At 39.9% G+C, this 27815-nt stretch overlaps 1 long non-coding RNA gene across 9 annotated transcripts; it reads right to left on the bottom strand.

Moving 5' to 3' along the window:
• Positions 1–1180: 1180 nt before the first annotated feature.
• LOC119150271 lies at positions 1181–27815 on the bottom strand. Of its 9 annotated transcripts, none has more exons than XR_005104994.1 (9): positions 27767–27815; positions 27083–27162; positions 25513–25583; positions 25102–25221; positions 24300–24391; positions 17252–17328; positions 12207–12306; positions 7648–7832; positions 1181–1710 (listed from the first exon to the last, which is right to left on the bottom strand). It is a non-coding gene; the product is annotated as an uncharacterized LOC119150271 (long non-coding RNA). The 9 variants fall into 9 exon arrangements; XR_005104992.1 differs by lacking the exon at positions 27767–27815 and adding an exon at positions 27654–27759; XR_005104993.1 differs by lacking the exon at positions 27767–27815 and adding an exon at positions 27435–27645.

Here is a 27815-nt window from a genome sequence, read left to right as displayed (position 1 = left end):
CCTCGTTCCCCCTCCCTGGGGTCCATGGTACCCGCCCACAGGCAGGAGTTCCAGCTACGACACAGTGCCTGGGGACTAAGAGAGTGCTGCCAACAAGCAACATCATCTCACTTCCACCACTCTGTCTCACAGCTTTCACAGAGAGGCTATACAGGCAGCAGCACCTCAAATCTGGGCAGGAAGCCAAGAGAATAAAGCCAGATATCTGTTAATATCACTACCTGTTCATTTGACATCACATATGCTTAGAATCGCAACCACTACTGGTCTCTTCCTCTCACACTAGAGCAGCAATCAAGCCCCACAGCAGCGCCATACTCTCTTAAAGGAGCTTTGGCCACTGATAGTGCCATTTTTATGTGAAAAAAACCTGGGGATTGGGATTCTTTGTATTTGTAACTATGTTGTAGAACAAGGTGGCAAAGCAGCCTCGTAACAACACTGTCCTGATATGAACTTCACCCATCCTCTCTCACTTCCTATTTTCTTCCACCATAGTGGAATACACAGCAAGGGTCAACAGCCAAGCTTTCCTTACAGGCTGTTGCTACAGCTCTTGTCAAGTCTGAAGCACAATCTGCATGAATTCCTGTCACATCAGACCCTGAGTAATGCCTAGGTCAGCTGCCCAAGGGATACCAGTCTAGGGATTCTCCTTAAGACAAGCAGCACGATACAACACAAGCAACTAAAAATGACAAGTTAGCCAAAGGTTGGGTGACAGATTTCAAGGTGATACTCTCCTCTTATTGTGACCACTACCTGTCCTGACTGAAATGCATGACACCTGAAGGTTCTGGCAATAAAGTAGTAAAGAATCATAGAATTACAGAACGGTTTGAGTTGGAAGGGACCTTAAAGACCATCTAGTTCCAACACCCTGCCATAGGCAGGGATACCTCCCACTACACCAGGTTACTCAAAGCTCCATCCAGCCTGGCCTTGAACACTTCCAGGGATGGGGCATCCACAGCTTCTCTGGGCAGCCTGTGCCTGTGCCCCACCGCCCTCACAGTAAAGAATTGCTTCCCAATATCAAATCTAAATCTACCCTCTTTCAGCTTAAAGCCATTACCCTTTGTCCTATCACTACAGGCCCTACTGAAAGTCTGTCCCTATCTTTCTTATAAGCCTCTTTTAAGTACTGAAAGGATGACACACTTGTCCTGTAACTCTCTGGCATGCTGTAATTTGTGTTTCAGATCCAGTTATCTTTATTGATTTGTATGTATTGATCCCTATGAAAGCAAAAAACAAATCTGTCACTGAGCTTGCACATATGTTGGCCCTGGAACAAGCACAGGTGACCACAAGTAAACCATCCTGGAACACCTTAGTATCAAACACTGCACAGTACTTCACAGCTGAATTTAATGCAAGCCTTCCACCTTTATAAAAGGTATTACACGATTTAAATAACTGAAAGTATTCCTAGTAGGGAGTCTCAACTCTGCACATGTTAGGATATCCCTGAATTAAAAGTGCTTTAAATTAATCTTGCTTGAGCCTGGGACAGCCTTTGAGAAGTCTGTGTTCATGATGAAACTCACTACAGTAGGCATGGAGGACGACAGAGAGCTTCTGAAGAGATTGTTCTTCCAAAGCCAATATCCTTTCAGTTAGTTTTATGCTGTCCTTGTACATCTGATTCAAGTACTGCTCAAGTTTTTTGATGGCAGTGATTTATTTTCCTGCTTTTCTCCACATGCCCTGCAGAAAAAGCAGACAGCACAGTCAGCACACCAGATATATATCAGACAATGATACAATAAAGGCTGGTAGTAAGTTTTAAAATTAAGTTATGGTAACTGTTCCCCACAGTATATTTAAAATTAAGCTATGATAACTAAAACCCACTTCCATTTATGATCAATGGCTTTTTTCCTTGAAAGGAAAATTCAGACCTACATTCATATTTACTAACAACCCTTCAAGATCACTTGCTATGGAAATGGCTCAGAAGTGGTATCCATTTCTTATTTGCTTATGTATGACTAATACTTGATTTAGGCTTTTCCTGATTAGACAAGACCTTCTACACTCCATGAAAATGTTCAGTATGTCTTAAAAGACTGTTTTCTCATACTATAAGGAAGAGCTACAAACTTGGAAAAGGTGTATTTTGAACAAGTTAAGGTAGCATTCAATTAAATGCAGTCACTTTCTTTAAAAAATTCCAGCCTTACAATGCTTGAAGCCATACACCCCTCACTCCCCACTCCTTTAAAAAGGAGACAAGAAAAACCCCTGAGTCCAAGACCATTTCTCAACATGCTAAGAAAGAGTTCCAAATTCAGGCCAGATGATCTGATCTTCAGGGATTTCTGCAAAGTTGATCTTTTTATTGAAGTTTTTGGAAGGATGGTAGATCTGAGAAAAGGGGGAGGAGGCTTCCAGGGCAGCATGCCTGGCAGAAACTTCACAGAAGTTTTAGAGCAGTTTGTTGTGGCCATGTGTTGGTAATTGTGGAAAAACAGTTCCTGTGGTAAAAAAACCCCTAAGCGTATGTGCTCATTTGGTCATCGAAACTTAGCACTGTTTTATTCCAAAATGAAAAGCAGATACAACAAACAGCACAATTTTCTCAAAGTTTTGTTTCTTCAAGTAGGATTTCATGGAAGTTATGAACATTATGATAATGAAGGGCTCATACATCAAGCCAAGTAAGGCATGAAGAGAAGCTTTTATATAACCTGAAGCTAGTTTAGCAAGCACATACTACATGATGTAGTTATTCAAAGGCCTCCATTTCATGCTACTTCACATTCCAAACATTGGGATCTCCACAAAGTAACTTTCTGCCAGCTCAATTCCAGAGCATGCAAATGCTTTCTTCAAAGACTATCATCTGTTGCATTGGTTTACTTTTATCAAAAGCACAACGCACCTCAGAAATTCTTCACAAAGTACCAGTAAGCAACTTCAACCATGTATTTGACATTTTAAATGAACGGTGTTCTTATGAAGTTTTAAAATTAAGTTTATTTTCAAGAATAAATTATATTAGTTTCTTCTTAAGGTCATTCAGAGATATGATCTGAATGGACAAAAACCACCTGCCCTGTGGTTGTGGAGCCTGTCTTGTATTTCTCCCCACGCTAATGGCCATTTAACAACTCTCTTCAGCCTGCTTAAACTAGAAAACACTCAGACTGAAAATAGAACAAACCAAACTGGTTAATCTCAATCTAATTTACCCAAATCCAAACAGGTGGAACTGTAATCTTCCATGGCTGTGTCTAATGTGTTGTTCATTGCTTCTTCAGATTCCTGTAAGTTTTTATAAGGGAAAAAAAGTTTTGATTTCCAAAAATGTGACCCAAATTACTAGTTTTCCGGTATTGTGAGACATACTACAGAAAGTAATGACTTCTTGTGGTTTTCACAGGATTCTGCTATTTCCTTCCCAGTTTGCTTAAAACTACTGCTGTAGCAGCCACACATCACAGTGGACAGCTGGTGACTGAAATGCTACCTATGCTGCAATTGTAGCTGTCATTACCTTTGTTTAGTTAGTAAAATGAAATCAAGCTATTTTTTTCATTTGCCTCAATGTTTTTTTTTCTTACTAGGCTGTTTATTCTTCCCCACACAAATTTGCCATTATGTTAAAAAATACAAAGGACAAAGCCACAACTGGTAGTCTTCTGTATTTTGCAGATACAAGAACTAAATACACAGAGCATCTGGACTTCACAGTTCTGGCAGATTCTGGCTGTTTGCACATGTTCTCTGCCTTATCCTCAAACTTTAATGTAGTCTCACCACTGTATTACTTCCTTTTCTGCCCTACTCTATTGAAGAGCTACAATCCTATCCAAAAGTCACCTCCTTTAGGGACATTACAAATAAAAATTTAAAATTTCTTTCATTTCCCTACTCATCATTAAGGTCTGTCACTCAGTGCTGAGGAACAAGTCTCAAGCCATGGTGCTTTGTATTAATGACAAATACTACGAACCAGAATCTATACTCTAAAGCTGTATACTGAATTCTTCTTTTACCAAGGCAGTCACATACACAGAGGACCACTAGGCCATTCCACTTGCAGATTTACTAGTTACATTACTAAAGCAGCCCCATAAACATAATAATCTTTTTTCCCCTTGAAGAAACAAAGCTTTTCCTCCATGTTACTGTTCAGAAACTGCTGTCCTCTAGTTCTCTTCAGCTAGGTGCTGCTCATTCAGAAACAGAGAGAACGCTGCAAGCAGCCTCAGGACATAAAAGGCTCTAGTTTGATAACAGTTTCCCTCCCAACCTCCCCCTGCAATGCCATGTTATTCAATCCTTTCCACTCCCTCCCTGCTGTGCTACCTCCTGTGCTATGCTGCAATAACTATTAGATCAAAGCAAATTGGATTTAAAAAAAAACACACAAAAAAATAATTCCTTAAACACCTGGGGGAAAGTAAGTTTTTAACGTGTATCAGTTTTGTAATCCAGTTCAGGTAATTCAGATGCAAAAGCAATTGTATCATCCCACTCCTAGACCGTTCTTTCAACTAGAAGTGAAGAGCTAGGAAGCTTAAGTTAGGGCATATAACACCTTGAGATTCTCTCCTCCCAGCGAAGGATTTATTAAAAGGGGTGAAGTACAATAAAGACAAGACAATTCTGTTTTCAAACACTTTAAATCACAGGATGAAACATAGGTTAAACCATATTCCAAGTGCTTGCTGTTTTCCTGATCACCACAGATAAGTGCCACAATAAAATCTGTGTCAACAATAAAGTATTAGAAACAATATAGCCTTGGGTTATAAGAACTCTCTTTATGTAAAAAACACCCAGCAGGCAGAAGAATACAGTATTTTTTTCTTACTAGACGTTCTTGATTTTTGCAGCTTCTGTTCTGATGTCTGAGTACCCAATCTATATTGGATGGATGTGTTCTAGAAAGAGTAGGTAAACCTGGGTGTAAGCTGTGTGTGGTAACACAATGCATAATTTCAGCCATGGAAAAAAAAAATAATGTAGGAGTTAAATCCAAACACACAGCAACTCTTTCACTAGTTTTAGAAAACACCCAAAGTTGTAGAAAACATTGGGGATGCTTTTGTAGAGTATACCCTCGCCCAGTCCTAAAATACCACTGGTGTGCTGCCTTCCTCTCACCTTCTTACATGCCTCTCCTACCGTTACCACAGAAGTTGCACCTTTTCTGAGGCCAGAAAGATTTTTTTTTTTTTTTTTTTAAGAGATTTATCCAATCCCATATCCAATCACTGTCTCCTTAGCAAAGAAGTCTCCTTGCTGAGTCTTTTTAGTCTCCTTGACTAAATCAGATCTCAGGCTTAATAAATTTATTATACAGACTGGTTTCTTTTCACAACTATTCAGCTAAGTACTCCAAATCCAGCTGGCTTAAAAAAAAATCTTCAAAAAACAGTTGCAAATATTACGACTACCACTGTAAAAGCTGTATTTTTAAGAAGACAATTAAAAAATAGTATTATAAAGCTAGGACTAAACCTTGTTTCCTGTATGCGTTTCTACTGAATCCCACAGGATATATTGTGGAAGTAAAATGAAAGCATTATTTATATAATAATTTTAACATTATACTAGAAGCAAAACCAAAACACGAATGTACTCAAAACATGCAGCCATCAACAAAATACAGAAAAACAATGTTTCTCTATGCCTACAGACCTAAAATTACAAGTCTCTCAACATTTCATTTAAAATTTATAAAAGCTTGCTGTAAGATCTGTGGAGTTTCTCTGGAAAAAGGAAAAAAATAATCTATAACCTGACAACAGCAGCTTGTGACTATGTCTAAATCAAGATGAAGTTAACTTGAAAAGAGAAAAATCACTGTCTCATATTGTGTACGCAGTTGCCAGGTGACCACAAAGTGCAGAGCTCTCCTTTCAAAAGCTCAAAGGCAGAGAAGGCCACAAATCTGACATATGAGCTCTAACCAATTTGCACAGGATAACTTTCTGTGAAATCTTTTATCCTCCTCATTGTGAGCAGGGGTGTTCCAAACATCCCTAGGACAGAACTACCAAAACCAGCATCAGGTGTCTGGCCAGTACACCTGCTCCAGACCCCTGGCAACATGGTTAGCATAACTAATGCCATTTTATAAGGCAAGCAGCCATTCCCTGTGACCAAGCAGGTCACATATTTGTTCCCTTTCCCTCGTTATCAGGCCCTGAAGGTTCTGTGAATCAAGTAGACAGACCAAACAGATTTCTTCTTTCCCTCCCTATCAGCCTCAAGGTTCCTGGGTGCCAGGCCAGTTACTCCCTTCCTTGCTGGCCTTGAAGGTCCCAGGCACACAGCCAACCAGGTGCTGTCGATGACCCCATCACAAAACTGGGGGGCATAGCAGCACATAGAGCACTGTCTGTAAAATCAAGCAGTTACAAGTCCTAAGAGGGGAACTTGGACCCAAACTGCTGCTGGACAGCAAGACCTGGGAAGCCCTGTGACCAGGGACGCCTCCACTATCACCTGCTTCCTCCCAGGACTGAGGGATTGACTTGGATTCTTTTATATGATTTTTGAGTCTAGGTTATGATTGTTATATTGATACAGTAAACCATGTATTAAGATTTGACCCACCCTGCAGAGGGTCCAGGTGATTATAAAACTTCAGTTGTATTGAAATGCTGTACTACACTACCTGTAAGCTGTACTACATCGGTTCTGCTTGTAGAAATCCCGTGCATTCCAATCACAAGTGCTGTGCTATACTAATCCTAATATCCTGTCAAGAAAATAAAACTTTAGTGGTAACTACAGCTTAGTGCCATCACCATTCTGCCCAGGATTCCTAACCCCTTATGCAAATATACCAGGACTGAACACAAACTCAGTTTGCACGTACGCCGTGTATCTCTACTAAAACAGCAGGGCTGCCCAAGTCTTAATGAAGACCTTTCTGAGTGGGCCAGCCACCCACTTTCTTTCAGGCTCAAGGAGACTGCAGACCAGTCACTCCTGTATCATGCATGTGCTGCAAGTTCAGCACCTTCTCCCAGTTTTCAGGTTTACTGTTTCTGTATAGAAAGCCAACAAGCGTCCACCATACAAGCAGCCCAAGAAGTTCCCATGAATGCTATTTCTGCTATCTGCCCACAGCCAGCTCCGTTCTCCTGGAAAATACTGTTTTCACTGTCAATGTAGAATAAAATAAAAGGTCAAATGACTTTCCTCTCTCCTATAAAAGATGCAGCAGCACTCCAGAAAGGCTGCTGTCACCTCGGTAATGCAGCAGTCCACATCCTGCCCCAAGCTGCCAAATCAGTTACACTAACAGTTGGGCCTTCCAGATTTAGTGAGTGTAGGACTCCAGCTGCTGACTCATCCTCACTGACAGGGCAGCTGGTGAGATTAAAGACATTTGACAAAGGCATTCTGAGTCACCCTGCTACCTAAAGCATAGAATCAGTGGGATTTAATCAGAGCCTAACCCTTTAAACACTCATTTAAGATAACTTAAATAAGCTCACATAAGCTAGATGCTGCTATACTTACTAGCACATGCGTTTGAAGAACAGGCTGCATCACAGAGAAAATTAACATAGAAGGGGGTAGACTAGCATGCTTTTACAAAAAAGTTTGGTTAACCCATAGAATTTTGGATACTGACATGCCAGAAGTGGCATATATACACAAGTATTTAAGACTTACTTTCCCAAGCATTCTGCCCACGAAGATCCAAACCTGGACGCAATGCTCACGTGAGTGTTGAAGGGTTCTGACTTAGCATCTCCCTTGCTGATCCAGATGGAGCATCAGCACTGCCTATTTCTTCTTTCTTGATGTAACCTAGGTTTGTGCCACTGGTATGGTGGTTTCTGCTCATCCCAGAGCAGCTGTTGACGAGAACAATATGCCCATTTACTAGTACAGAGATCTCTATACAGATTCAAACACAGCACAGAATTCTCACCTCAAAATCTTTTCTACCCTGGGGAAAAAAGAACTGTGTTAGAAAATGCTGATATTAAATATAAAAGTACTACTACATACAAGACTGTGGGTGTATGCTGATCTACTATTTAGGTACTATCTGGAACTAGTAAAAAAAATACAGAGAGATTGCTATGAATGAACTGTTTACTCAAGATTTTTTTTAAGTTATACATAGATGTTGACAGACAACACTTACTTTACAGTGTTACTGAATGAAGCATGACATACACTGACAACAAAAGATTTTAATTTTTTTTTAAAAAAAATCAAGGAATAAAATTGTTTGCTGCTGCATAAATGAATAAAGGACCAACTCTTAAACCCAAGGACTTTTACTGCAGATGGCGGGTGCCAGAGACCAACAGGCACTGCGTATGCCTAGCCAGTTCTATTTACTGTTTGATCTCTCTTCTAAAGAGAAAGTTTCCTAGGGCAAGCTGTCAGAGCACTGGTAAAAATGGAAAGAATCATTATATCCAGCCCTACCACCTGTTTTCCCTTTTTCCTTTGTGGGAACACAAGATTTGGGACTCTTGATTAACAACAGTTTAAGTTCAAGGCTCTGCCAGAGCAAGCATTACTCCTAAAGTACGCTCAATAATCTTGATGAGTCCACTGCAAAAAATGGAACTTGTGAACTATAGTCAAGTGTAAATTAGTATTTTCAGATCAATAACCACGGAGGTGAAGCAAAAAGAGGTGGCAACCTTTACTGCTTTGCAAATATACAGTGTCTTATACCACAACATCCCAAAATAATAATTTTGTTTTGGATGGGGATTTTCCAATGAAAATCACCCACCTCTCAGAAAATATAACTTACTAGCTGAATTGTGTCTAACAGGCACGTATCCTCTTTCAGGCTCCTTCATTTCATAAAAAAACACTCAGATTCTCCCCAAGTCTGAGAGAACTTGTTCTACACTGCCTGCCCTAATAGCAAGTAATCTTTTGATCTTTCCTTCCCAAGGGAGGGAGGTTGGAACTAGACGATTGTGAAGGTCCCTTCCATCCCAAACCACTCTGACTCCTCTCCACAAAACACCAGGTGTTCTACAGGAGAAAAATTCAGATTTGCTCCCAAAGATGTTCTCAACAAATGTGACAAATGCAACAAATACTGATTTTAGATTAAAAGCTTCCAAATAAGATTTTAGTTAAAAAACAGAGACTACTTGATTTTGGGGCGGTAGTGGAATGTGTTCAGGCCAAATACACCATACAATTTGATGTCTGATTTTTATTGTTAATGCATTAACACATCAGTATCTTAACATCATCATTCAATGTACTCTAAAAACATTTATAGGCAGATGAACTGCAAGGAATGTGAACAAGGAAAGCCAGCTCATGCTGTAGGGAGGAACACATAGTTCTGGCATACTAAAAATAAAAAGAAAGCATTAACACACCATATGCTGTGCAACAGCAAATAACAGTATTTAGATGTGCTCCAATAAAAGCTAACAAAGGCAAAAGTTCAGACCTACTCAAAAAACCCGCAAAGGTAACTTAAGTCAGCCACATGCTTCACTGCATAAACCAAACAAGTTTTATCTAACAATTTAGCTTCTTTCATTTACACAAACATTGGGATAACATAGCCAGCTAGCCATGCCAGACAGGAGTTGAAATACCAGTGCTGAAGAAAATTTTGGTTTGCACATAGCACGTGATTATTTTTTCTTTAATAACTGACTTGCCTTGCACCTCAGTTGTAGTATTTTTCGATGCAGTAAGTTCTAATTGTTGTATTAGTACTACTATGCAGATATACATTCTCTCTCAAGCTGTATAGGCAAAGCAGTAAAAAAAGGGAGAATGTCTTTACTAAAGTGAAGTATTTTCTTGTACGTAAAAGTTGTTGAAATTACATGGGTTTATGAAAACAACTCAAGTAATGTTCATTTTCAGCATTTTTGGAAGCCACAGGCAACATGGGTGCAAGAACATGGGTGCTTCTGAGTGTATGCATAATGAATAGTCAAACAAGCGATTTTTTCCATAACTTTAAGCTGAAGGTAGCAACCAGGGCTGAGTTATTTCTTAGAATGTGTCAGTGAATGACCTTGCAACTGGGGAGAAGCTTAACAGGACTCAGGTAGAGGTAAATCTTAAGCAATAGAAACACTTCAAACAGCCACACCATAGACAAGTTCTACTGACTGGACCAGGCGAAAACCTCGTAATTCCATGACACCACTGCCTTGTGCAAATGTTAACCAAATTTTCACTTTACTTATAAGATGATGATAGCTTCACATAACCTGTAGCAGAGAAGCGAAATCAGTTAGCTACATTCTGAATGACAGAATCATAGAATCATTTAGGTTGGAAAAGACCTTTAAGATAAATAGAGTCTAACTGTAAACCTAACGCTGCCAAGTCCACCACTAAACCATGCCCCTAAACTGCATATCAAGTATTCTGTTCCTGCCTGCAAAAGGAATTTCAACTAAAATAAACAAAACTGTTAAATGAAATGGTAAGCTAGCCTCTCTCTTCTGCCCATAACTTTTCTGTATGTCCTTCTAACTCACAGTAGGCAGTAGAAGCTAACAAAGGCTTGGTTCTGTTCTACTAAGATATTAGTTAAGTTAAACTAACAGTAAAGTCTAAGGAATCAAAAACATTGGATAATGTACTCAAGTAGTATGATTTGTGTATGTCATGTCTGGTACATATAGTGTCAGCAATAAACAAAGTGAGACTGGCAGAAATCTTCTCAATCTCAACCTTGTTGAAGTGCTCACTTACACTGTCAAGAGTAACCAGCTCCAATTACAGGACTATACAGGTGGCAATCACTATGTTTTTTTAAGTTTTTGTTTTGTTCTCTTGGTGCCAAAACACAGAGGTCTTCCTATTGACTTATTTGGTCTTTTGCTTTGTTGCAAAATAGTTAAAGCATGGAATCAAAATAGGGTATCTTTGCTCCACAGCTCCCTAACTCCAGCCTTCAAGCTTCAGTAAATTATTCTGCAGTTGAGCCTGTGAGGTAACCTGACATCAACAAAAACGTATGTCAAAAACATGTCAAAGACTGAAACACTCTTAAGCATATTCTAGAAAGGCACATTTAAACCACAAGATGCATGGTTCCAGTTTTGTTAGATTTTACCTGACAGATCTCAAGTATTACTGAACTGTCTGAAAAAATTAAAGTTCATTCAAAGCAGCAAAGAATAACCTCACATCTATGTTTTGTTCCAGAAGATATATTTCATTACAATCTCAGATGGAAGTTTCAGAGTCCACATGGTATACCCACATGCTGAATGCTACTTAAATTCCCTTTTGAAAACATAACTAGGACATCTGTTCTTAATGCAACAGAGGAGCTGCACCAAGAATTGGCATTTGCACTCATCACAAAGGAAGGTGAAATGAAACAAAACAAAAAATTCTCACCTCAGTCCAACACTGAACGCAAGCTGCCATTCTGAAGCCTTTGCTTTTGTACATGGCAAAACTCCATTTCACATTCAACAGCAAGAACTAAACTACATATGTCTCTGAACTCATTTGGCACAACTGCTGGACCGCAATAGCTTACATTCACTGAACACTTTCCCCTCACCGCTGCCTGCTTCTGCTTTACCTCCACTTCCAACAAAAACAGAAAACCCAAACAAGCAAAAAACCCCAAGACTCACTTTTCAGCTCATAACCTGCCAAGTGAAGAGGAATAATACCCTGAGAATCAGCAAGCCTGTAAGGAAAAAGTCTCCACAGAGACAGAAAAAGGGCCCCTTTTCTCACCTTTGTTCCTGCCAACGTAAGGGCCTGCTCCCAGCCCCCTCATATTTGAATGGAGCTTTTTGAAGCTCCATTTCTTTTTCTTTACTCACGAGTACAGTAGGCCAGATGGGAGGGGGTGGCACAATTTTTCAAGCAATCTCATTCCTCTCTTCCCACATTCAAACATATGCAATGCCTACTAACCCTTCCCAACATACAATCCTGATCACATAATACACGTCCTTTCTCCTACTTTGTACCTGTTTTTTAGTTCAGAAACAGCTAAAACAAACCAGCTATGACCACAAGCTAGAACACGTTGAACCCAACTGCCAGAACTTCAGCCACAACTGAAGGTAAATGGGAAACAAGGCGGAAGGATATTAGTTGGACTTGCTTAGAGCAAAGCTGTCCCCTCATTGTTACACAGAGGCCAACAATGCTCAACTACAAGATCAGTCTTTTTCCTTGCTTAGATAGATCTAAGTATTCTGCTACTGTTTTCCCCTTAAAATTAAATGCACTGCTCTTACTCTGAGATGTTTCTGCTCCAACTTGTTGTTGATCAAGGCCACAAACTCCAGCTTCAACTTTGTTTCTACTTCCTGTACCATCACCCTGATTTTCCAAATTCTGAAAGAAAAAAAGGGGCAAATCAGTGATCACTTGTAGAGGGAAAAAAACCCAGCCACCAGCCAACCCCAAATACCCAACTTTGCCCTATATCAAACTGCCATTCTTTTTGAAATAATTAAATCTTTATTCAGTGTAAACCAAACTAAAATAAAATTCAGTACTATGTGGACCTATTTAATTTATTACACAAGGAATCATTCAAGTTAAGTTTAGGTTATTGAAAGACTGAGGAAAAAAACTGCTATGGGCACAAACAGGGAAATGAGGATACCTAATGACAGTACTGAACAACCGCTAAGTGCCCTTGCTTCAGCCTTGCTAAAGGGACAGAATGCATGGATCTCCAGTAGTCTGCTCAGTCTGAGTGCAGATATTACACAGTAAATGAGGGCTTTGAATGTCAGTTATCGATAACATGGAGTTGTTCATCAACATCAGCAAGGATCAAGAACAGGCTTCCTAACAGTGTATTTTCAAATTTGGAAGTCTGACACATTGAATTTATCAAAATTATTTTTCAAGAGAAAGTAAGTTTTCCATGAAGTGTTGGTCATAATCACTACATTCAACTTGATCCTTTTTGTTTTCTTAGTTGTTCAGTGTTTTTATGGGAACCTTTGTAGGCAAACTATCAACCTTATTATCCAAGCAGCTTGAGCAGCAACAGCTTAGCATCCGTCATGAAAAGGAGTGTGGTCCTCTGATGACTCTTTCAGAAAGGCACACTGCTTTTACAGTCCCTCAAAACTCTCCTCTCTGAAGGCTCCAAACTCCATTTCAGTCAATATGTTAATGGTACCATGAGTTTTTAATAAACAAACTTTTCCAACTAATCCAGAAAACAGATCTGGCACTTCAAAATTCAGTAGGGAACTGAATAATCCCAGGTAACAATCCCAAGAATATTTTTTTTTTTTTAAGAAGTTTTCATTTAAGTGCATTCTATCTTGGCTTGCTAAATTACAGCCCCATACAACTAGTAAGTAAAAGATTAAGCTGAAGTTACAGAACATTCTTTCTCAGTATTTCAGATAAAGCATAAGTACCATAGCAATACTTAATATAGTATATCTTCAAGGAAGTGAGTATTTTTCAAATGAGTCTAATAAAAAAAGGTAACTCCTCAACTTCCACATACTGAGATTACTGTGCTAACAGTATAGCGTGACTACTAAAATATTTTTCTACCACTTTGAGGTTCTTTGACTCAAGACCGAACAAATGCCATTTCAATGCCACATTGTGTTAACTTGAATACTTAAACACATTCAAGAACAGCAATTTAGGATAACCATAGGCAGGTAGTAAAAATTACTGTCATGAAAGACTTAATTTCACAATGCCATGAAGAATATGCTTTTTTCAATCACATATTTGACCCTGAAAAAAACACATCAGAACATGTTAGAACTGATCCAGTTAAGCTTTTTTTTTTAATTAAAACTGACACATTGAATTTATCAAAACTATATTTTTTTTATTAAAAAAAACCAACACAAACCAAAATATTAGAACTACCAAAAAACTGCACTGGTACTATGCAGAATGGGGCAAGAGAACTCTTACAGCGAGGTCTTAGAAGTTACTCCATACTTTCCAGCTGTATGCATTCCTTACCGCATTCATACAGAATTATTTACCTCTCACATTGGTAATAACAAAACCAAACACACTGTAAAAACTCCATTATCTGCATCAGTATTGTTTTAAGACCGTAAAAACGATGATCATTACTACCAAGCTAAAAAACTAGTGAGATTTACAGCTCACAAGAAAATAAAAAATCTCTAAGAAAATTCTTTCTCTACACCCTTAGGAAGTGCTGAGTAGTACTGACTGTACACTACTATCCTCACTGTAACATCTACCCATAACCTATGCATTGAAGTGTAGATTGAGAGTAGCTCCAGCTGCGACAGAGCAAATGTGTGCTGAACATGAGCAATTACTCTAGAGAAAAGCAGTAAATTCTCGGGGTTTGTGGTAGAACAATGACTGGCTAAGAACACAGGGCGAAGGGAGAGAAATATGATAAATTTTATGGGAGTTTAAGACCAGTTGTTTCCAACCAGTCTCAGGTGTGTAGAACAGGAATTACTTTTAAGAGATGTGCAAAAGATAGCTGGTAAAAACAAACCTAAATCTGCTAAAACTGCAAGTACTGTATTTGTATGCTCTTATCCACCACAAACTTTCCCAATAGTTCCATTGGGAAAGAGGCTTGAAACAGATTTAGATATAGACTTTAAACACTGCGAAGTTTACTATGTTAAAAAACAAAGTTCTGGAAAAAGTTTCCCTCATTTACAAACTCTTGTATACAAGTATGAATTTTAAATCACTCAACTAGCTACGGAGCAAATCCAGGATTTGTTACCTAAAGGACTTCTTTTTAAGTAATCGCTTACCTTCTTACATATTTTGCAGAGGGAATAAAACCCCGCTATTCTCACATTTAGACTACTTCAATATCAAAGAGAGGAAGTGTTTCCTGGACTGGATCTGACACAAGACGACTAAAATTCCAAGATGAACCTACACGAGATACCATTTTAACAATGCAAATCAATGCATAAAACCACCTGGGTCAGATATTTTCAGAAAGTTGAGTTTTACCACCCATTTCATTTACTGCTTTTGTGGCAGGCCAAGTTTGACTATTAAAGACTATAAAGCAACATTCAGGGAGGGAGCGGGGTGGTGGTGGTGGGGGTAGCGTGAACTGAAGAACAGACCACTTGCCACTCAGCAGTTAATAAAAAATAATCCTTCCTACATCAACCTAACTCTAGATTTCTAGCTGTTAATTCACAGTCGAGACAAGCAATATGACAGCTACTGACCGCAGCAAGGCTTTTGCTGCTGCCTCCCACAGCACCCCAATAGGTAAGCTCGGGAAGTGTGGGTTAGATGAGGGGACACTGAGGTGGGTTGAGAACTGGCTGAATGGCAGAGCTCAGAGGGTTGTGAGCAGCAGCGCAGAGTCCAGCTGGAGTCCTGTAGCCAGCGGTGTTCCCAGGGGTCAGTACTGGGCCCAGTCCTGTTCAATTTATTCATCAGTGACCTGGATGAAGGGACCGAGTGTTCCCTCAGCAAGTTTGCTGATGATACAGAACTGGGAGGAGTGGCTGACACCCCAGAAGGCTGGGCTGCCATCCAGTGAGACCTGGACAGGCTGGAGAGCTGGGCAGAGAGGAACCTCATGAAGTTCAACAAATGCAAGTGTAGGGTCCTGCACCTGGGGAGGAATAACCCCACACACCAGTACGGGCTGGGGGCTGACCTGCTAGAGGACAGCTCTGCGGAGAAGGACCTGTGAGTTCTGGTGGGCAGCAAGTCGCCCATGAGCCAGCAGTGTGCCCTCATGGTCAAGGCGGCCAGTGGGACCCTGGGGTGCATTAGGAGCACGGCCAGCAGGTCGAGGGAAGGTGATCCCCCTCCACCGTTCTGCCCTGCTGACACCACATCTGGAGTGCTGTGTCTAGTTCTGGGCTCCCCAGTTCGAGAGAGACAGGGAACTGCTGGAGACGCTCCAGTGAAGGACTACAAAGATGAGGGGACTGGAGCATCCCTATAAGGAAAGGCTGAGAGAGCTGGGCCCATTTAACTTAGAGACTTGAGAGGGGATCATATCAATGTCTACAAATCTTAAGGACAAGTGTCAAGAAGATGGGGTCAGACTCTTTTCTGTGGTGCCCAGTGACAAAGGGCAACGGGCACAAACCATAACACAGGAATTTCCTTCTGAATAGGAGAAAAAACTTGTTTACCTTGAGGGTTACATTGCAACAGGCTGCCCAGAGAGGTTGTGGACTCCCCTTCTTTCCAGACATTCAAAACCCACCTGGACATGATTCTCTGCGACCTGCTCCTTAAGTGAACCTCCTTTAGCAGGGTGTTGGCCTAGATCTCCAGACACCCCTTTCAACACTTACCATTCTGTGATTGTTTGCAACTGTAAGACAAAAAACCCCACCCAAAACACCTGAACTATGATGTAGCATTAATTATATTAAATTCCTCTTTCCTAAGAATAAGGATGACATAACTTTCAAAAGAAAAAATACCTCAAAGAGGTTGTGAAGTGAAGGAAGAGTCAGAGTACTGATAGCCAGTGAAGATAAGGATAATCACTCGTAACTGACTAAAATTAACCTATCAAGAGCCATAATAAAAGCCTATAGTATTTGGAGAATGCTATAGCTAGAGGAATATCAAATACTTCCCTATTCTTCCATTAATTACTAAAGTATCATAATTTCTATCATTGAAAGCACACTGAAATCTGGCTTCTTCAGATAAGACCTGGGGAACATTTGTACATTTTGCTAGAAAAGTATAAATTTTCATACACTGTGTGTGTTTACATGTCGGGGAACTACAGTTATGTTTTCTGCTTAAGAAAAGCAGCAGTTTTCTCCATAAATAATTAGATTGCAGTAAAAAAAAAAAAAGACAACTTATATACTGGAAAGCCATTAGCTATTACATTGCCAGCACAAAACTTTTTATTGCTAATGGAACAGATGTACTACAGGAATTGTTAACAGTATAAAAACCACCACAGCAAACACTAGTGGTGAAGGAGCCTTGCTGGCTCCATCCTCTTGATCATTGTATCTGCCTAGACAGATATGTCATATTGATACTACTTATAGACACACATACTAACTTATGAGAGAAAGAAAGCCATTAAGTATTTCACCTGAAATATACCTGATTACTCTGAGGTAAGTAAGGAATTCTGAAGAGTGGTAACATAAACCACCACTAGATGTTCTTATTTATTTAAACCAAAATGTGTCTTAGAAGTCCATACAGCTGGGAATTACAGGTGAAGACCAGTATACTCCTCAGTGTCAGAGGTACATAAGCAAGCTGCATATAATCATACAATTTTAAAGTTTTGTTTTAGCATTACTCAGTAGCTATGTTTACTCACTGTCTTAAAGTTGTCAATGCCTCATTTGCTTCTGTTTAAGATCAGTAACTTCCTTCCAAAGGGAAGTCCCCCCTACCCTGAAAATTCAAGGGAAATATTTCAGTAGATCTTAAGAAAGCCCAAGACTGATTGAGAAAGGGTGAGAGGAAACTAGCATTTTGTAAGTAACACTAAACTCCTCAAAACAATCATTGAATGCTCCCTTCATCATGAAGTAAAACAGATAAGATCTATGTAGACAAAACAGGGCAAGTGAAGAGATCGTTACCGACACATCCCAATACCTTAGTAACTAAACTCAAAAGCAGTTTAACTAGTATCTCAAGCAGAAAATACATCCTGCGTAAAGAAGGCATCAGAAACAAGTTTCTAGTATCCTTTATTTAGTAACAGAAAGCCAACAATAAATGTCACGCCATGAAACATTGTGTTGCTCATGAACACAAAGAAGTTTGAAAGCAAACATACATGACAGTGATAAATTACACATGCTTATACATGAAGAATGGAAGACATTTAGGTTCCCAGAGTTATAAACCTAGGTCTCATTTATTAAAAACATACACTAAAGTGATGTTGAAAGATGCTAGAAGTAGTGCCAAGTGGTATTTTCAATTTCAACAAATTAAATTTTGTTTGTTTCACAATTTACTTAAAGAAAAGACCGTGTTGTTTAAAGAGGACTTAACCACATCTTGGATATAAAACCCCTTAACCTGAAAAGAAAAAAGTGCATATGGCAAACAAGAGGGGGTAACTGGAAACAGTACACAGAAGAGCGTGTTGGTCAGCCTCAGTAATGGTTGCCATGTCGTTGCATCCTTAGAGCACGAAGGCTCCAAGTCAGGCAGTGTTTCTATAGAGATGTAATACCTTTTATTAGACTAATATAGCTGGAAAAAAGACTTGATGTACTCCGGGCACATAAGCCCTTTGAGGTCACCATGGACTAAAACCTTGCATGGCACCCTGTCCCATTATAAACCAGTCTAATAAAAGACAATTACCTCCCTCCACAAGCCTCATCTGATACATATTATTATACCATATGCAGTCTCTACAAAGAGATAAGTGAAAAATAAGAATATTGGTTAAGAGTCACGTACCATCATAACGCATAATCTCTTAAGACTGTTAAAGCACTTCATCGAACTGTCATGAGCAGCAAAAAAGCTATACCAATCACGCAAAAAGCCCTCACATGCAGGAATACAGTATATTCAGGGAGCTCCCCAGACTGGCAGAGCAGCACCCTACTTGCTTATTTTAAGTCTGCAATGTAATGCTATGGAAAAAGGCAGCAGAATGAAATTAAATCCCTGGGAACAAGGAAGAATTTAACTATCACAGTGGTATTTATTAAAATGAGTTCCTGTACGGCAAGAGCTGTTTCTCTTAGAAAGAAAGCAGCAACATGGGGGAGAAAGTTAGCCAACAATCCATCCTGAACAATGAAAATACATGGTACTTTACATGGAGAAGCAGAGATTATGTCAATCCAAGATACTCCCATTGACAGCCTCCTGAGTTAGCTTTAAAAGTCAGCTCCTCAACAAAGTACACAAAAGCCCTGAAAGTCTCAGTGAGGTACCAGTCTTCAGCTGGTTCCTTGGCTTTCACCATTAGAAGTTCTCATGAAAAGCCTTATGTTCCACAAGAACACCTTACGCAATTTAAGTTTCTTTTACAATACAGGATTTAAACCTCTGCTTAAGCAATGTGTTCTCATAATGCAATTGCACATCAGACATAACTAACTCTGCAACAAGTATAATGCACTCCAGGCATACTACTTTTCAGCCCCCTTCAGGCATCTAAAAAGATGTCTAAACTAATGACTCCATAATCAGGAAGCCCCACACATCCAAAAGGTAATTTATCCCATACTAGAAGAAACTGACATAACAGATCCGATTTTCATAAGAGTTTCTCAGTTTAGCAGATACCTTAATTCTTTAATTGTCTGCCCTGCTAGATACGTGAATGCAAAGGAAATTATTATTAATTTGGTGAGTACTGGCATCCTAAAGACATTATTTGAGAATGTGGTTCATTGTTAAAAAATGGCAATGTTTTACATGACACAGATGCAGTGGCCCAGCCCATGAAATGCAGTACATAGCAGGCTGTTGGCTACAACATTTCATTATCCGATCAGTCCAATCCCATTAAGCAGGTCCCTGTCGCAACTGACAAATGTACAATTTCATAATGGAAGAGTTTTCCACCATCAAGAGAAAACCTGGAATGACTATTTACCCAAACAAAGAAGGATTTTGACTGACTACAAAAAAGAAAACAAAAATCCTCCCACTCACAAACCAAGGAGGAACCCACATGCTCACAGTCTTGATACATGACAGCTTTACGATGTCAAATCCTTCTGTTTTAATGGTTGAAGTGTGGAATCAATTACATCCTGTTTTCCTTGAACCTGATGAACAACTTCTAACACCTTGTCAGTCTCCTCTGGATCATGCTTACCAATTTCTACACAAGGTAAAGGTCCCTAAACTAACCAAAATAGAATACTGAATAAAAGCAGTGAGAAAGAGACAAAACAACTACTTAAGAAGTTGTTCTATTTAGTATCTTACATTTTGAAAAGGTCCATGAAAAGGAAAGAAGCATGTAATGTGACCAGTACCCCCTGCTCCAGACCCCTGGCAACATGGTTAGCATAACTAATGCCATTTTATAAGGCAAGCAGCCATTCCCTGTGACCAAGCAGGTCACATATTTGTTCCCTTTCCCTCGTTATCAGGCCCTGAAGGTTCTGTGAATCAAGTAGACAGACCAAACAGATTTCTTCTTTCCCTCCCTATCAGCCTCAAGGTTCCTGGGTGCCAGGCCAGTTACTCCCTTCCTTGCTGGCCTTGAAGGTCCCAGGCACACAGCCAACCAAGTGCTGTCGATGACCCCATCACAGAACTGGGGAGCATAGCAGCACATAGAGCACTGTCTGTAAAATCAAGCAGTTACAAGTCCTAAGAGGGGAACTTGGACCCGAACTGCTGCTGGACAGCAAGACCTGGGAAGCCCTGTGACCAGGGACGCCTCCACTATCACCTGCTTCCTCCCAGGACTGAGGGATTGACTTGGATTCTTTTATATGATTTTTGAGTCTAGGTTATGATTGTTATATTGATACAGTAAACCATGTATTAAGATTTGACCCACCCTGCAGAGGGTCCAGGTGATTATAAAACTTCAGTTGTATTGAAATGCTGTATTACGCTACTTGTAAGCTGTACTACATCGGTTCTGCTTGTAGAAATCCCGTGCATTCCAATCACAAGTGCTGTGCTATACTAATCCTAATATCCTGTTAAGAAAATAAAGCTTTAGTTGTAACTACAGCTTAGTGCCATCATCATTCAGTCCTCTCTGTCCCCTTAGTGTCAGGAGACAGAATAGGAGAAGGGAAGCGTGATTGAAGAATCAGAATGAGCAAGCTTGCACACTTCCATCATTCACATTAACCGAAGCATATTTAAATTAAAAAATGAGAGCGCTATTTCTACAGCTTTTCAGACACAAATGTTACGTTAGGTTGGCAAGAATTGCCAGCATTTCAAGATCATACACAGTTGTGCTTTCTGAGACAGTAGTTTGTGCCTTTAAGTCTTTTGATATTTTTTACTGAATATATTGGGTTGCTCAGCATGAAGTTTTCTTGTACCACAGGGCAAATACTGAGGACTATGAAATTGTAGTCATACTGTCTGCAACCAGAATAATGTAATAGTAGCAACACTAACTGACACTCTCCAGCAACATTTGATAAAAGCCTCTTATACCTTACAAGGCTAATACAACTAACCAAGAGTCCAAGACTAGAATGTATCCATATCTGTGAGATATCCTAAGACTAAGTAGAAATATAATATTTAAAAATCTATGAACTAACTCAGGATATTATTACCTAGAAACATAAAATGAAGTTACTTTCCTTTGTTATAATTCACAGCTACATTTCCTGTTCTTTTTTGAAAGACAGATGTTGGTGCTTGCCAGAACTATATTGTTCCTGCTTAGCAAAGCCCAACTCATCCTGCCTAACTTTATGAAAGTCATTTAAATGAAAAACTCAAAGTTTAAGTGGCATCTCTATGTCCAAAGAAAAAGGCAAAATGAAACAGTTAAGGCTTGCATTAGCAAAGACAATAAATAGTATGTCCAAATGCCAAAACTGGAAACTGATATGGCCAAGGTACTTATGACCTTGGGTAAAAAAATAAAAAAAAAAACACCTCGGACTGAAGCTTTCCCCCCAGAAATGGGACTGGGAGGTGGGGAGACAGAGGGAAGGAGAGAAAGGAGTCTTCTCCCTTGGGAATTTGAAGGTCTTTTACAAGTACTCTAAAGTTTAAATGGTATTGAGATTTCCAAGGTTGGACAAAGCTCATGAGTGAAAAACCTGAACACCTATCACCAACAAATGCATGCCCCCATAAAACCTCTGGGTGATACCTAGTTTCTGTAAGTAGATACTGCCCAGATGCTCAGTTCAAGATGCACTATGCATCTTGACACCCACTGAGAAACTACGATAAACAAAGCCACTAACACATGAAATTCTTCCGTGTAAGACTAAACTCTATTCTTAGAAAAGAACAACTCCCCTAAACACTCTTTTCCCAGAAAATCTAACCTAACAAGTGAGGAACTGAAAAGGACAGCAGTTCCCAGCAAAGGAAACTTACAGAATACTATTTGGGGGTAAAAAACAGTAAAAGGAGAAAGTTAAAAGAATTCAAAGAGGAATATATGACAATTGTACTTCGCAAAAATTGGAAGAGCTTATATTGGGTAATATAAACATACACATACATTCTTTTTCCTCCCTCAAAATCTCATTTTTCAGTAAGTACAAAATTTCTTTCAGTTTATCTTAAACTTTTTATAGCTGTTTCTGATTGTTCCCACTGAATTACCAAGTATAACAGATAAAATATTTTTTCCTATTAAGCTACGAATAATGTAAGAATGAAGGACAGAAGTAGTAGAGTGCAAAAAACCACACTCAAAGATGAAAATTTTGTTGCTGTCTTAGGATTACTAAAAATACTTACAAAATTTGTCACAGTATTTGGAACAGTTTTTTTCAGTAGGATAGGACTGATTATTCAGGCAGTTTGTGCAAGAAAATAGAATCGCAGGAGGTTCTTGCAATATATCTATAAAAAACGTTAGTAAACCAGTTTTGCTGGGTTGACTTGCAGCTTACATGAGATGCATTCATGAGATGCTTCTAAATTTCACTCTAACCAAAGAGAAACTAGCTAGGAAAACTAAAGCGGAAGAAAATTCTGATGAACAATTATAAAATGATGAAGTTACAGTGTTAAAAGTGGAATACCAGGATAAAAGCCAAGATAAAAAATAAATTCAGACAATTGGTAAGACAGAACTCATCAGATGCAAAGCAACCTATACTAAATTAATGAATTAGACAGTAGACATGGTATACTGTAAGTTTGGAAACACTACATTTTTCTGCAGAAAAAAATAAGGGAAACAATTGTCTGATTGACAGGTTCATAACTCAAGCCTTAAGACCAAAGCAAGTACTTTTCAAACCAAGGGTATGTATGGTTTAAGTACTGGGCTTTGAATCCTGCCTTTGCTTCTAATCAACCTTTGTGGCTGTGCTCCAAGATACTGCATTGGACAAGACAATCAAGCAGGTATAACACAACTGTAGCAAATCTGATGGAAGTGCAACTAAGAGGGCTCAATGTATTTTTAAGGGTATGGGGACAGACTTTGACAAATTCCAAAAATCACAGATTTCAGTATGTATGAGCTTAATCTTTAAACAGGAAAATAAACAAACAAAAAAACCTCTGAGGAACAGAGACACACAGAGGAAACAGCTCAGTGAAGACCAATGTATATGGAAGACAGGGTAAGAGGACAGATTTTTTGTAACTTCATTAATAGATACTATTTGAAATACCAAAATAATATAACATTTTAAATATTGATAAGCAATTTACAGAATTGATGTAATTACATGTGTCTTCATTCTTGCTCTGCACTTGTCAGAAAGCTTAGCACAGCTTTCCAAACTTGTTGCTCTCCCTGCCAGTGCAATTGCTGAGCTAGTAGTACAAATGCCCAGAATGGCATGCTGCTAATCCAACAACTTGGGCCTTTATTTAAGATCTGTTTTAATAAATATACTGTGTTTTCAGTCTTTTGAGTCACAAGAACAGGTCTGGGCTTGTACATTTTTGTTTCTTAAAAAATAAGTACCAATCACCATTCAATCCAGTAGTCTTTCCATGCAATTGCATTCAATATTTTATTCGTATCCCTTAGGTTTCAGTTACATAGGTATTACAGGCATCCCTTTCCCATGAAAAAATTCTTAAGGCAGGTCGTAATTTCTTTAAAGACAAAAGCAAACCAATTCTTGCCTTTTCAACGTGGAGGTTAAATTACTAGGCTGTGCTTTCAGTCTTCTTGACATTGTACTCCAATTCTAGGTGATTACTTCCACTTTGCTTTAGCGCTCTGATTGAGAATGGTACTGCAAGAAGCACTGAGTGCTTTGGCTACGTTCCTTCTCATGCAAGGGAGTCAGACAATAAATACTAGGACTTTTTTTAGTCTTAAAATGTTCTAGGAACTGTTATGTACAGAAAGTGGAGCAAGTGCATGAAATTGAAAATCTGTTTTTTAAACTTAATCAGTAACACAACTGAGAGTCATGATGAAAGTACTTCAAGAACAAATCAAGTCAGTAAGCATATTGGTTAAGGCTTTTGTAGGAACTTAAGTACAAATTATCTTGATTTTGTAATTCAGTTTGATCATTTTAAACCTTCACAGAAATATTTACTACCATGACTAGCCTTTTTTATTGTTTTGTCTTTTTAAGCATATTCTCACAGCAGAATATTTAACTCAAAAAAGATATCCTAGCCAAAGAGAGGACTGACTGATCAGCAACCTAACCTGCTTCCCGGCACAACAAGCAGATCCTGGAACGCAGTGCAGGGTCAAGAAAATCTACATGGTCACTTCACTGGTGACTCACCTGCCTGCTTCTCAGCTCGTTAACAGCAACTCGATGCAGGCTGGAGTGCTCCCTGGGCCTGGTTCTGTCACAAAGAGGAGCCAAGCGGGTTCCTGAGAAGGTAAGAGATCAAGCTTTAACTGATCCTGTCATCACAAATAAGGAAGTTACAGGAAAGTTAATGCTAGTCCCCAGAGATCATTTGGGGGAGACTGTTCTAAAAAACCCAAAATACTACAGCCACACACCACAACCCCAAAACTACAAATAAAGAAAAAAATACACACATGAAAGAGAAAGGAGTGATGGTATGAAGATTCAGAGATGTCAATACAAAAAAGGACATTCTAGGCAATTTCTCCATCTCTTTATCATCCATCATCTTTAAAGAGATGATTCACATTTATCCAGTGGATCTGTTACAAATCATAATGTTCTATACTTGTCATATTAGCTGCATATTTACATTCTGCACTGAAACTACCACAACACCGCATTAGACAAGAGCTTGTAAACACCACTAACTTGTAACAGGCATCTTATTAAAAAGATGCACTGAGGGGCCAGAATACATTTCACTTACGGAATAAGCCACAAAATTAACATTTTAAAAGCTGAAAAACTTTTACTGACTCAGGTTTCACAATTAACATTTTAGTAATGAATGACAAATTACTTTTCAGAACTCTTTTCAGAATTGAAATCCCTTATTTCACGTATTTTAATGAAACCTTAATATGTAAACCTATACAATACTTCTGCCATCACATAGTGTGGTTTCTGGAACCAGAGTAACTCAATGGCAGCGTTCCATGAAATATACCTGTTGGCCTGAGAAGTCTTCATCCATTGGCAGTTCACAACTAAACAGCTTTTTAAAAATGAGGAGGGGGAAAAAAAATGTCTAAATACTTTTGACACTTTTCCTCCAGCACATAAAAATCTGTAGAGACAAAGAAGATAGTTAAAAAAACAAGAACTAATCACCCTAACAGTTACAGTTAGCCAGCCTGACTTTTGAGTTCAAAATGATGATTCTGCTTTACAGAATCAAATAAACCCTACACAAACTAGCTATGTATAGACACTGAGATACAGTCCTCACTCAGTCTCAAAAGAAATCTAAACAGGAATCTCTCATACTTGACTTTTTTTTTAAGACTATACACAGAAGATTCAAAAGTCTCAAGCCCCAACACCTAAAGCTCCATAAAAAGCTCTCAAGAGCACTTACCAAGTTTCTGGGAGCATGAGCAGAAAGCCCTCTGTGAACCTTGCCCAGTGAACCATAAATTCAGTATTATCCTAAAATAATAAATGCATAAACCCGATGTAATGCATTTAACTAACTGTGGTTTATCACTGTTTTGTAAGATTATCACATTCCTGCCAGACATGGATTAAAAAGTTGTTTTCAGCCACAACTATGAGTTTATCACTCAACAACCTAAACATAACACAAACCTGTAAGTCACAGGCTTCGCATAAAAAAAAAGTCCCCACATCCTCTCCTGATGGCTATAGTCCTTCCCAAGTGGGCCCTCAGCTGAGGCTGTCCATTCTCTTACACCGTTCAAGTTGTGTGCTGCAAAAGAAACTGTGCTTCACAAGCATACGCAGCCTCTTCATCATATCTCAAGTGAGCCAATCCACATTTAACAGATCAAACAATCCATCATTTTCTTGACAAAGCTTTTTACAAGGAGCTTCTCTGCAGGTTCCTACTCTTCCTCTGTCCCCTTTACTTTACCACAATTCCTCGCCCAGCCCCTGGTTTCCCTCATCTACGCACCTGAGTTCAGGTCGGGTGCAGCACATCCTGCCTGTAAGGCAGTGAGACACGAAGTCTGACCAGTATGCTCTGGATGGCCACCCAGCTGACTACTGTCTCTTCCAACAGTTAAGCTGAATTCCTTCCTGTGGCGGTACCAGTAACCTGTGACTTTTTCTTCCATGAAGGCACTATAATTTTTTAAGATTTGGAGGACCCTATACCTTTTCAAGTGTCACAGGAGCTTAGACACACACAAACATTGTATAGACTTCATAAAGGCATAGATCAGCTGTTACCCATGACGGACAGCAGAACTTGGCCACATAAGCCTTAATACTGTTGACCCTAACAAAGTTCTGAGAAAAATAACAGATTGAGAAAGACAAAGAGATCTATAGCAAGAAGAGTACCAATTCCTGCATTTCACCCCTAGGCCTTAAAGCCAAATGCCTGGACTGTAATTGATTTGTCAAGACAGCCAAACCCAATAAACTCTCCCACCCCCCCCAATTGCCTCACTTCCATCTTTTCACCTAAAGAAACCACACAGAGCCTTTTGCTATTTAAGGCATTAGAAAACAGTATTTTATTTTTTTAAAAAGAATCATCAATTAAACTGACTTTCACCTAAGGGGAAGCAACAGACTCAAAAAAAACTTGTTTCCATATTAATGAAAATTACTTCTTTCTGTAAATGCTCAAGAGCAGAATAAAATCAACAAGAAAAGAGCACACATCTTTCCCAAGTTGTTTCAGTAAACGTCAGTCAGAATCACTAGATCACCGCTAAGGTCACGTTAACTGCTCTGTGTGATGCCTTGAAGTGTTCATTTATTCTGAGACACAGGTACAAACAGGATCCATAGCACTACCTGAAGACAGGCATTATTAAATACTGTAGTATTCTTGCACAGCCTTCCTTTCAAAGTTGTGCTTTCTTGATTTGGGAAGACACATCCTAGTTTTATACTACAGCCAATCCTCACAGCAGGCTGGTAAGGATTAATATCAGGCCATCCTGTATACATACCAAAATCACTGTGAAACTGCCAACCGCTCCAACTCAGCCAGCTGTCACCTGGGACCACTCTCACAGCAGCTATAAGCAACCTAGACACAAGGCAGAAGAAGACTTTGTTAACATCACCAGAGAACCAGCTTTGAGGCCTCACCACGCTGCCCCACAGCTAAAAGCTGAACACGGACGCTATGTGACAGCACTTCTGGCTGAGGCTCCCGTATCACTAGTTATCAAATTCCCACAGGCTGGCAGAAACGGCAGTTTAACTTGGTGCAGGGCAAAGGCCGAAAGCCCCAGCCCTTCCTCACCGACCGGTGCCACCCAGGAGGCAGCGGCGGAGGCCCAGCCGAGCCCGCCTCACCTCACGGGGGCGGCAGGGAAGAGGCGGCGGCGCCGCCAACGGCAAGCGGGCGCGGCGGGGGTCACCCGGCTGGCACAGCCTGCGCTTCCCCAGGCCGAGCCCTGCGCTCCCCGCCCGTGGCACTCGCTGCGCCCCAGGGAGCTGAACCCGCTGGCCTGAGGGAGCGCCCACAGCCCGCTGAGGAGCTGGGGCACGGCCGCCCCGCCACCGCCTCCATACCGCGTCCGCCCCGCCTGACCGCGCCCCCACGGCCTGCCGCGCAACCGCCACCAGCCAGAGCAGCGGGGCAGAGTGCCGACAGCCCGGCTGCGCTCCTTCCCCCCCACGCTAACGGGGAGGCCGAGGGGGGCAGACATGTTGGCCTGGGGCGGAAGTCCCGTG

The sequence above is a fragment of the Falco rusticolus genome, chromosome 6, assembly GCF_015220075.1.
Source record: "Falco rusticolus isolate bFalRus1 chromosome 6, bFalRus1.pri, whole genome shotgun sequence".
NCBI classification, from domain to species: domain Eukaryota; kingdom Metazoa; phylum Chordata; class Aves; order Falconiformes; family Falconidae; genus Falco; species Falco rusticolus.
This window is presented reverse-complemented; position numbering and strand designations above follow the sequence as displayed.